Raw genomic sequence first — 11,337 nt, 5'->3', positions numbered from 1 at the left:
GGACAAGTCTGTGTGAAGGCAGTGTCTGGCAGTCTCAGTCAGGTGCTGGCATTTCGGTTGTAGTGGAAAGTCGCTGTGGAGTTTTGACTGTCACCATATGCAGGGCTGCTGCCCTCCACAAGCTTCTGTCATTCATTTACTGCCTCTTCCAAGACCTCCACGTCCTGCTGGGCCATCCCATCTCTCCTCTCGCACAGCCACAGCTCATCCTCCAGATTAGGCATCCATATTAACTAATGCAATAGTAACCATTACGTTTCCAAATGTAATGTTCTTGCATTCCCATTAGCAAAACGATCCATGTGAATCATTTGTTGACAGTGGATTCGCCGATGAGGTCTGGACAATAAGGAAACCACCTTTTAACGTAGATGCCAAGCCACCTAAACCCTAAGCTCTGAAAGCACATTTTCATTTTAGATTCTTATTCTAGTTTCCTAAATACAACTTCTCCAATTCTAGAACTCCCAGGAAGGGAGGTGTTTTCATCCGGGTCTTGGAACAAAATCTGGTCCACTCAGATGCTGTAACTAAGGAGACTAACAGGATTTAAGGGGTATTGTCAAAATCATCAGCAGGGTTAAAGTAAATAGATAAGGGAGAATGTGGCACCCAGAGACTGCCAGCTGTGGGAGATCTAAAAGGTCAGGTGGTGGAACAGTTCCTGCAACCGGAGAGTAGCTGAAGCTTTAGGAGAGGGTTGCCCTGCGAGAATTGTGGATTTTGGAGGAGATGAAGCCACCCATCAGTAAGGCAGCAGGAAGGAAACAAGGGAAATAAATACCCTGATCCCACTCTCTGCTCCTGATCTCCACTGGCACTTTCATTGGTGAACAGATCCAGAAGCCAGAGAACAAAATTAGGCTTCAACCCTGGCCAGTGTTCTCAATGGTTAGAGCATTAGCCCATGCATGGAAGGGTAGTGGATTGGATTCCCAGTAAATAGCACATACCTGGGTTCTAGGTTTGATCCCTGACCCTGGTCGGGGTGCATGCAGGAAGCAACCAATCAATGTGTCTCACATCCATGTTTCTCTGTCTCTTCTTTCTCCCCCTCTCCCTCCCTTCTACTCTCTCTAAAAATCAATAAAAATAAAAAAATGCCCTCGGGTGAGTATTAACAACACAATCGTTTGGCTTCAAGGGCACAAAGCCAAGTGGCAAAGGATGCAATGTGGCTCTGGAGGCGCACATGGAAGACATCCAGCACAGAACTTAACAGGGACCCTCGCTCTGTCATTTTATAAGGTCCTGGACTAGGATTGGCAGGCTCTAAGCAAAAGCCTTTTTCATGGTCATAGGTATCACTGGAACTTCTCTATTGGACAGAAGAAAGCATAAGAACTGGTCCTTTCTTTATTCCCTTCTCTCTTTCCACCGGCAGAAATAATAAGAATGTGCAAACTCTATTCTCCACTAGTGACGGAGTAAGAGCAAATTGGGGAGTGTAAGTGTTCTGTTTCATCCTTCAACAAATATACATCTATTTCTTACAAAGTGCCAGGTACTGTTCTCAGCTAAGTATCCAGTAGTGAAAACTTAGTCCCTGTTCAAAAGACTTTACATACTAATGATGAGAAAACAAATGCAATAAATTCAGATAATGATTAGCATTGAAGTAGCAACATAGCATAACGTGATAAAGGATGTATGGAATGTGAAGATGTGGGCAACATTAGTTAGGATGGATCAGAAACAGCTCTGTTTCATTGAACTGACACCTAATGATGAATATGAAATATGAGTGAAGTTGACCACAGCAAGAATAAGGGAGCAGGAGAACGAACTACTAGGAACACCAGAGAACCTACAGCCCTGTCACAGAGGTATGCTGGCCTGCAAAGGGATCTCAGGGAAGCCTCCACCCCTGTCCCCATGCCTTTATCAGAATACCCAGCCAAGGAGAGCATGCTTTCTTTCATACAAGAGTGCACGACCTTCCTGAAACCAAGGGGATAAAGTTGCTCTGAGATGACTTTTTCTACTTCCCCAAAAATGCCACAGAATTTAGCTGAAGCCTTGAGTAGACCATAGTAGGATGCTTGGATTTTATTTGAAGTGCTAAGGAATGCATTAGAGGTTTTGAAGTTTTAACTTCAAGTTTTCCATAATATTCTCTTGATGGCTTTACTTTAGACAAATGCATCAGACCATGGGTAAAAAAACAAAAACAGAGCTCAGTATATGTCAACAAAAATATTAATATATATTTTTGGAAATGCAAATCATTTAAAATCATAAGCAAAGTAACATACAGTTATAAGTATACATCTAATGTAGAAAGAGCATTAGAAATGTTATTTTATAATATAATAGAGGCCCGGTACACGAAATTCATGCACGGGGGGGGGGGGGGGTTTCCCTCAGCCCAGCCTGCACCCTCTCCAATCTGGGACCCCTCGGACCCCTCGATGGATGTCCGACTGTCCGTTTAGGCCCGATCCCACTGGACATCCCTCTCACAATTCAGGACTGCTGGCTCCCAACTGCTCACCTGCCTGCCTTCCTGATTGCCCCTAACCGCTTCTTCCTGCTAGCCTGATCAAGCCCTAACAACTCCCCTGCCAGCCTGATTGATGCCTAACTGCTCCCCTGCCAGCCTGTTTGCCCCTAACTGCCCTCCCCGCAGGCCTGGTCCCCCCCAACTGCCCTTCCCTGCAGGCCCTGTCACCTCCAACTTCCCTCCTCTGCTGGCCTGGTCACCCCTAACTGCCCTCCCCTGCAGGCTTGATCACCCCCAACTTCCCTCTCTTGCAGGCCTCGTCCCTCCCAACTGCCTTCCCCTGCTGGCCATCTTGTGGCGGCCACCTTGTGTCCACATGGGGGCAGGATCTTTGGCCACACGGGGGCAGCCATCTTGTGTGTTGGAGTGATGGTCAATCTGCATATTACTCTTTTATTAGATAGGATAGAGGCCTGGTGCATGGGTGGGGGCCAGCTGGTTTGCCCTGAAGGGTGTCCCGGATAAGGGTGGGGGTTCCCTTGGGGTGTGGGGTGGCCTGGGTGAGGGGCCTGTGGTGGTTTGCAGGCCGGCCATGCCCCCGGTGACCCAAGTGGAGGCCCTGGGATCTGGGGTTTATTTATCTTCTACAATTGAAACTTTGTACCCTGGAGCAGAGCCAAGCCTTCTGCTAGCTCTGTGGCGGCAGCCATTTCTGTTGGGATTTATTTATCTTCTATAATTGAAACCTTGTAGCCTTAAGCGGAGGCCTGGGCTGGCAAGGGCAGGCGGAAAGTTTGGCTTCCTCCATTGCCGGGGAAACCCAAGCCTCCCTCCTGCTCTCTGTGGCCGTAGCCATCTTGGTTGGGTTTATTTGCATATTCACTCCTGATTGGCTGGTGGGCATGGCTTGTGGGCATGGCTTGTGGTGTAGCAAAGGTACAGTCAATTTTCATATTATTCTTTTATTAGATAGGACTAGAGGCCCAGTGCATGAAATTCGTGCAAGAAGGTGTGGGGGTCCCTCAGCCCGGCCTGCACCCTCTCGCAATACAGGACTGCTGGCTCCTAACCACTCACCTGACAGCCTGCCTGATCACCCCTAAACACTCTGCTTGCCTGCCTCATTGCCCCTAACCACTCACCTTCCTGCCTGATCGTCCCTAACTACTCACCTGCCTGCCGGATTGCCCCTAACTGCTCGCCTGCCTGCCTGATCATCCCTAACCCCTCTGCCTGCCTGCCTGATCACCCCTAACTGCTCGCCTCCCTGCCTGATCACCCCTAACCACTCTGCCTGCCTACCTGATTACCCCTAACCACTCTACCTGCCTGCCTTATTGCCCCTAACCACTCTGCCTGCCTGCCTGATCGCCCTTAACTGCCTCTGTCTTGGCCCCCGCACTGCGGCTTCATCCGGAATGATGTCCGAAAGGTCATTCAGCTGTCCAGTCTAATAAGCATATTATGCTTTTATTATTACAGATCATTTTCTCAGTCTGAGTTCTACTAGAAAAATGATAGGACCATCAGTTATTCTCTAAAAACTGTTCTACAGGGGTATCAGGGCAACTATATATGAATGAAACAACCAAAAGAGAACAAAATGGGAAAGGGAAAGGTCCTTTGTGTTTCCTTTCTGATGATCTCATCACACCATCAATCAAGCCTCAAATGAAAAAACCCAAGGTATAAACCTTGCCAATCTAATCCCAGAGTTCTAGACCATAACACAGGTGCATAAGATCATGATAGCTGATGGCTGTACTTCAAAGTGGCCAAATATGTCTGTTCATGAAGACATAGTTTATCTATAATCATGCTTTCCTTGCACCGGCCACTTTTCAGTTTCTAATTGCTACCAGTTTTTAATTAAAATGCATTGTGAAATGAGACATAACTTTTTCCTGTACCTCTTTGTCATGGAATCCTTATATTAAGGAAAAGTATATAACAACAATTATGAAATTCTTCATTTATTAACAAAACAAAATCTTCCTCCTTCCTCTACTGCTGCCCTCCCCTTCCAACCATGATCCCAATATTAGACATAGTTTCCACTCCTTCTGGGTTATGAAGCCCCTCTGTGTGACTCAGGTCCCTCATCTGTAAATTAAGGCAAGTTGAGTAAATGAGACTGAAATCCCTTCTGAGGGATTTTAAATATCAAATACCTTGTTGATTTTTAATTTTTTCTAATCATGCTGCACCCTAATTTTTGCACCAAAGTCTTTAATTTCCACTTGACATGTTCTTGTAAGGTGGGAATGGTTAGGAATCCTTTTTTTTTTTTTTTCCTAGATGTATGCAGTTAGATAACAGAGCATTACTCTATTTTTCAGTTACAATAATACACAATTTTTGTTTTTGTTTCTCTGTCCAACCATTGCCCTGTGGTTTAAAGATTTAAGATTTTGATCTCTTTACCATAGTATTGATTAATAAATCACTTTTGCTAATTGTCAAACAAGTGGAATATCATTGACTTCCTTAACCCTTCCTTGAAATATAAACCAGCAAAGTTACACACACACACACACACACACACACACACACACACACAAACACACACATATTTCAATGATATCCAATCCTAAATATGCTTAGGATTCTTTAGATATTATTTATTAAAATATTCTATATTAAATCCACTAATACTATAAATGGAAAAGAATTAGGACTTCCACTATATTTGTAGTGAACAGAGCTACCCACAAAAGATCAAAATTGCATCTTACAGAATGTTAAATGGATTAATATTATTACAACTACCTGTGAAACATGGGAAGTAAAATGTAGTATGCCTTTCTTTCTTTTAACCCCTTACTAGTGGATTTCTTAAATTAAGGCAAAGGACACTTATGTGTACTTGACTCCACTCCGTTCTCTCCTAAAGCCTGTGTGTCTTATTGTAGCTAGCATACTGTTTCCAAAAAGTTGCAATGAATATGGAAAAGCATTTACAGAAGAAAACTTTCCTTGATTAGGGTTCATGTTCCTAAGATAAGGATTTCTAAAGACAGCTCTATTTTAGTTATGTAAAGCATGTAAAAATGTGGCATATGCTCAATCAAAACTGAATTTGAAATTAACCTGTCACTTTAGACACCACAATTTAAAAAGAAGGTTAGGATTAATTAAGGAAGGTTAGAATTTTTTCAAAGTCTCCATGCTGGAATTTATTGGCTAATAGTCTACTAGGCCTTATGTGATTTCAAAGGAAAGAGGGAAAGAATTAAAGAAAATGGAACAATATGTTTCTTGTTTTCATTGTTTATCATTTAATAGTTTGATAAAATAGAAAAAATAAAAGCATAATTTAAAAATGATATACACAAAGAACAAAGACTAATTAATACACATTAAATTTATAGTTTAAACTTATACAAATCTATAGAAAATATATCTTTGAGGATTATGTCATGCATCATAACTAAGGTACCTTCACCAAGGTTTAGCACGTCTTGAGTCATAATTTTCTACAAAGCTGATTATAATTAACTGTGCTTATAAATTTAAAAAATGAAATATTCAATAAATTATTATTTTTTCTTATTTCATACACAAGCATAATAAACAAAAACAATGTTTGCCTTAAAATGCCCTTTTTTCACAAGATTATAACGACAGCAAAATTACTTAATCCGTGTTTCCATAAAAAAAACACACGTAGTAATCAGAGTTATTCTATTTATTAAGACAAAAAAAGGGTCAATGTTTTCAAATCAGAAATTAAAAAGGTTTCATTTCTTACTAAACCTCCTGTTTCTAGATGCACACACATAATGATACTAAAAAATGACGATGGAACTTTCTAGAGAGCTAGTGAGCTATGAAATGAAAGGCTTCATCAAGACATGTGATTAACTTATTTAAACTTTTTCACTGATGCACTGAGAAATACATTTTCTTTTATTTCAACATTATAATCACAATCATCATATAAGGAAAAACTCCTGAATGTTAAACCTATATTTAAAATAGGGAACAGCTGCAAAAGTCATTTACATATCATATTGCAGATAGCCAAAGGTAGCATTAAACTTAGAACTCTAATAAAGCAATGGAAGATGAAACTTATTTGTATCCTGATTGCTTAAAAAGGTATTCAAGCCAAGTAAACATAAATTTGAAATAAGAGCACAATGCATGCTATGCCAATACAGTTATAAGATGATCACTGTGCAAATCATATGAAAGTGTTTTAAATTAGTCAAGAAATAAAAGTTAAATGACAATAATTTAAAAAGTTAATCATCTGGAGGCTTATGCTATCTGCAAAAAATGATGCACAATTATTGAAATACATTCCTCCTACTCAATATAGAAGACTATTTATCAGAAATTATAATAAAGACGTGCCAAAAACTGCTGTTAAATCCTACTACTTCATAAGGATGCCAAGGAGAAATAGCTCACTAATTTCTTTCCATATGAATCGCTCAAAATTCCTTGAAACTGTTGCCACAGGCCATAAAATCAAAGTAATAAAATGATATAATTCTAAGAAAACATAATAATAAGGAATTTAAGTTTCTAAAACACTCTCAGAGAAACTGTTATTACCCAGTATGAAATTATGTATATGGAGAGTCTTCAATAAAGAGTTATCATTTACTGTCTACAGTGAGTCAAGATTTAAGCTCCATGCATTACATCATTATATCTCCATAATAACCATGAACATTGTATATTATTATTACTATTATTAAGATGAATCAGCTGGGACTCAGAAAAGTATATCTGAGATCCAATAATTACTCAGAAAATGAAGGAATAAAATGATTCAACCCATTTCCTATAACAAATTGACATGCTGAATTAGGGAAAGAAGAAAGAATTTTTTTCCTAATACTCTGAACAATCAATAGCTAAACATTATGCAAGCAATAGAAACATGCTAAGTATTGAGAAGTGAAGTTTGGTCAAGATAAGAATAATGAGTGCCAAGCATGTGGCAGGGGCTCAGTGAGTACTTAGGAAATGAAGGAGAAATAAATGAATGCGTGACTGAGAGGGTGAGTTGGTGTTGGGAGAAGACAAGGAGGGTGAAAGGGAGGAAGGGAAGTGTAAAAGAAGAGAGGGAGAAAAGGATTGAGGGAAAGAGTAGGAAAGTAAAGAACACAATGGGCACGCTAGCTCTGGCAGACCTGATTTTTATTTAGTTCTTCTATATCTGCAACTAGAGGTCCTCTTTCAGCTAAGCTACAATTTTCCATTTGGTTTCTTTTAGCAATTTTGAAAGATATCTCTTTCTAAGTCACAAGGGTATTATTTCAATTACTGCTTCATCAAAAGAATTAATATATTTCCTTACTTACTCCCAGGGAACAGTTTACACGATGAGGCAGTTTGCCCTAACGTGTGTGTTTTTGACCTATCACAGAGTCAATAAAGTAGAAATTCTGTCCAAAAACATTAAGGATGAAGATATCACTATTTTACACATTGTTAAACATGAGATCCTTAACACTGTTGCCTAAAATTTATTCTAAAAGTTCAAGGAAAACAATCTATGAAATTCAAAGAATATTCCAAATAAGCCTTAAATTAAGGAGGAGGAAGAAATGAAAAATGCATCACTGATTGGCTTGGGAGGAAAGAGAGCTATTACTTTATTAAGTTTCATATCTGACACAAATTAATGGATTAAATGTTTAAAAATATTTAAAATGAAACAATAAAAAGATGCCTTTAAATGTTACTAATTATGTGCTTCATATTTAGCTTGTCCTTCTATTTCCTAATGTAGTCTCCATAGTAGTCTCCATATCTTACTTAAGAATATTATAAAGAAGAAACAACTTCACAGATCATAATTTTGCGTTATTTAACTCACTTCCACAGCCAAGCTATTATTCTATAACTGTTTTTCACAGGTTAATGGAGAAATAATTCACATATCACACATTCATCCATTTAAAGTGTGTATGTAATTCAATGACTTTAGTATGTTTACAGAGTTGTGTAGCATCACCACAATCTAATTTTAGAAAAAGCTTATCCCCCTAAAAGAAACCCCATGCCCATTAGTAATCACTCTTCACCCTGCCCCACAGCCCTCGGCAATCACTAACCTACTTCACTATCTGTCATTTTGCCTATTCTGGTCAATTTCTATAAAGGAAATCATTCAGCATGTAGTCTTTCTGACTGACTTCTTTCACTTAGCATAATGTTTTCAGGGTTCATCTATGTTGCAGCATGTATCTTTACTTCATTTCCTATTAATACTGAATGATAGTCCATTGTATGGACATACCACTTTTATGTATCTAGTTATCAGTTGGTGAACATTTTGGGTTGTTTGTTTGGGCTATTATGAATAACATTGTTATCAAAACTTGTGTACAAGTTTTTGTGTGAACATATATGTATATATATATATATGATTGATACGTATAATAAAGACAACTGGTCTTTATGTTTCAAGAATAATATTCTGCACTGTAATACTGGACTTCCGGGAAACAGCTGATACATGGAAAAGCTTCCTGAAGCCCCTAGTCTGGCATCGGGTAACAGCACAAACAGCTGTATCCATGTACTTATAAAACTGAAGTGATGGAAAGAATTAACACCCTGAGTCCACTGCCTTTGACATATCAATCTAGATCCCAAATTCTGCATCTTAAAGACTAGAAGCTGAAACATGAATTGAAATATCGATTTGACTGCTTAATATTAAAAGAAACACTTTTATAGCAACAAAATAATGCTATCTATATAGCATATACATATCAATACAAAGCATATTTGTCAACTTTATAATTTCCTTTCCTAATATTTTTTTAATTCTCACCCAGGGATATGTTTTTATTGATTTTAGAGAGAGAGAAAGAGAGAGAGAGAGAGAGAGAGAGAGGGAGAGAGAAACGTTGATGTGGGAGAGAAATGTCATCAGCTGCTTCCCTTCCGCAACCTAGGTATGTGCTCTGACCGAGGTCAAATCCACAGCCTTTGGGTGTACAGGATGAAGCTCCACCTGGCCAGGGCATCCTTTCCTAATCTGCATTGTGTATGGCATACCGCCTTGTCCAACAAACAATCATTTTGTAGTGTTTTGGTTTTTTGTTTGTGTTTTGTTTGTTTTGTTGTTTTTTTTTTACTGATTCTAAATTACATCAGACCAGAAAAAAACAAACACACACACACACACACACACACACACACACACACACTCATATACACACACAAAACCTTTCTTTAATCTGGACCTTTCCCACCTTTCAAAAATTTTCTTCTTCTCCTCTAAATGCAAAATGTGTGCAGGTGTGTAGGCTATACAAACTACTTATCTGCAAGCCTGTGCTCATGTTGTCCCATGTGCCCACATGCTGTTCCCTCATCCAGAAGCATATAAAATATGTTAAAGGACCCGTAATGTGAGATATACTATCTTAACAAATTTAAGTAATAATAGGGTATAAGTTGTACCGCATATCTCTAGGAAATACTCACTTTGTACAACTGAAACTTTACACCAAATTAAATACATTAAATATGTGTAGTTCTCTTCTATTAATTAGACCTCAATAAAGTTGTTAAACATAAAAATCTTGTTTATTATATATAATGATGCTTATTACATATATGTACCCACACACATAAAAGTGAATTTAATACACTTTATTTTACCTACATGCTTATATGTCTACTAGAGGCCCAGTGCACAAAATTCGTGCATGGGGGGTGTGTCCCTCAGCCCAGACTGCACCCTCTCCAATCTGGGACCCACTAAATGAGCAGTCGGACATCCCTCTCACAGTCCAGGACTGCTGACTCCCAACTGCTCGCCTGCCTGCCTTCCTGATTGCCCCTAACCACTTCTACCTGCCAGCCTAATCACCCCCTAACCACTCCCCTGCTAGCCTGATTGATGCCTAACTGCTCCCCTGCCAGCCTGATTGCCCCTCACTGCCCTCCCCTGCAGGCCTGGTCACCCCTAACTGCCCTCCCCTGCAGGCCTGGTCTCCCCCCAACTGCCCTCCCCTGCAGGCCTGGTCACCCCTAACTGCCCTCCCCTGCAGGCCTGGGTCTCCCCCAACTGCCCTTCCCTGAAGGCCCAGTTGCCCCCAACTTCCCTCCTCTGCCTGCCTGGTCATCCCTAACTGCCCTCCCTTGCAGGCTTGATCGCCCCCAACTGCCCTCCCTTGCAGGCTTGGTCTCTCCCAACTGCCCTCCCCTGCTGGCCTGATCGCTCACAACTGCCCTCCCCTGCTGGCCTGACCCTCCGAACTGCCTTCCCCTGCTGGCCATCTTGTGGTGGCCATCTTGTGTCCACATGGGGGTAGCCATCTTTGACCACATGGGGGCAGCCATCTTGTGTGTTGGGGTGACTGTCGATTTGCATATTACTCTTTTATTAGATATGATAGAGGCCTGGTGCACGGGTGGGGGCCAGCTGGTTTGCCCTGAAGGGTGTCCCGGATCAAGGGTGGGGGTTCCCTTGGGGTGTGGGGCGGCCTGGGTGAGGGGCCTGTGGTGGTTTGCAGGCCGGCCATGCCCCCCAGTTACCCAAGCACAGGCCCTGGTATCTGGGATTTATTTATCTTCTATAATTGAAACTTGGTAGCCTTCAGCGGAGGCCAGGGCAAGCCAGGAAATTGGCTTCCTCCATTGCCGGGGAAACCCAAGCCTCCTGCTCGCTCCGTGGCCACAGCCATTTTTGTTGAGATTTATTTATCTTCTATAATTGAAACTTTGTAGCCTTGAGTGAAGTCCAGGGCCCGCCAGAGTGTACAGGGAAGCTTGGCTTCCTCCATTGCTGGGGGCAACTCAAGCCTCCTGCTCTCTCCAGCTCCATGGCTGCTGCCATTTTTGTTGGGATTTATTTATCTTATATAATTGAAACTTTGTAGCCTTGAGTTTCAATTCTGGCCAGCCAGGGTGTGCAG

General features: G+C 40.9%; 1 protein-coding gene across 2 annotated transcripts in view; it reads right to left on the bottom strand.

Moving 5' to 3' along the window:
* DACH1 (dachshund family transcription factor 1) overlaps positions 1 to 11,337 on the bottom strand; it is a gene marked incomplete at both ends in the record, with an annotated part of 442,851 nt that overhangs the window by 392,754 nt on the left and 38,760 nt on the right. The gene's annotated exons all lie outside the window — the stretch shown is intronic.

This window comes from Plecotus auritus (assembly GCF_963455305.1).
Source record: "Plecotus auritus genome assembly, chromosome: 3".
Lineage (NCBI taxonomy): Eukaryota > Metazoa > Chordata > Mammalia > Chiroptera > Vespertilionidae > Plecotus > Plecotus auritus.
The sequence above is the reverse complement of the archived record's forward strand: the minus strand, read 5'-3'. Positions and strand labels throughout refer to the sequence as shown.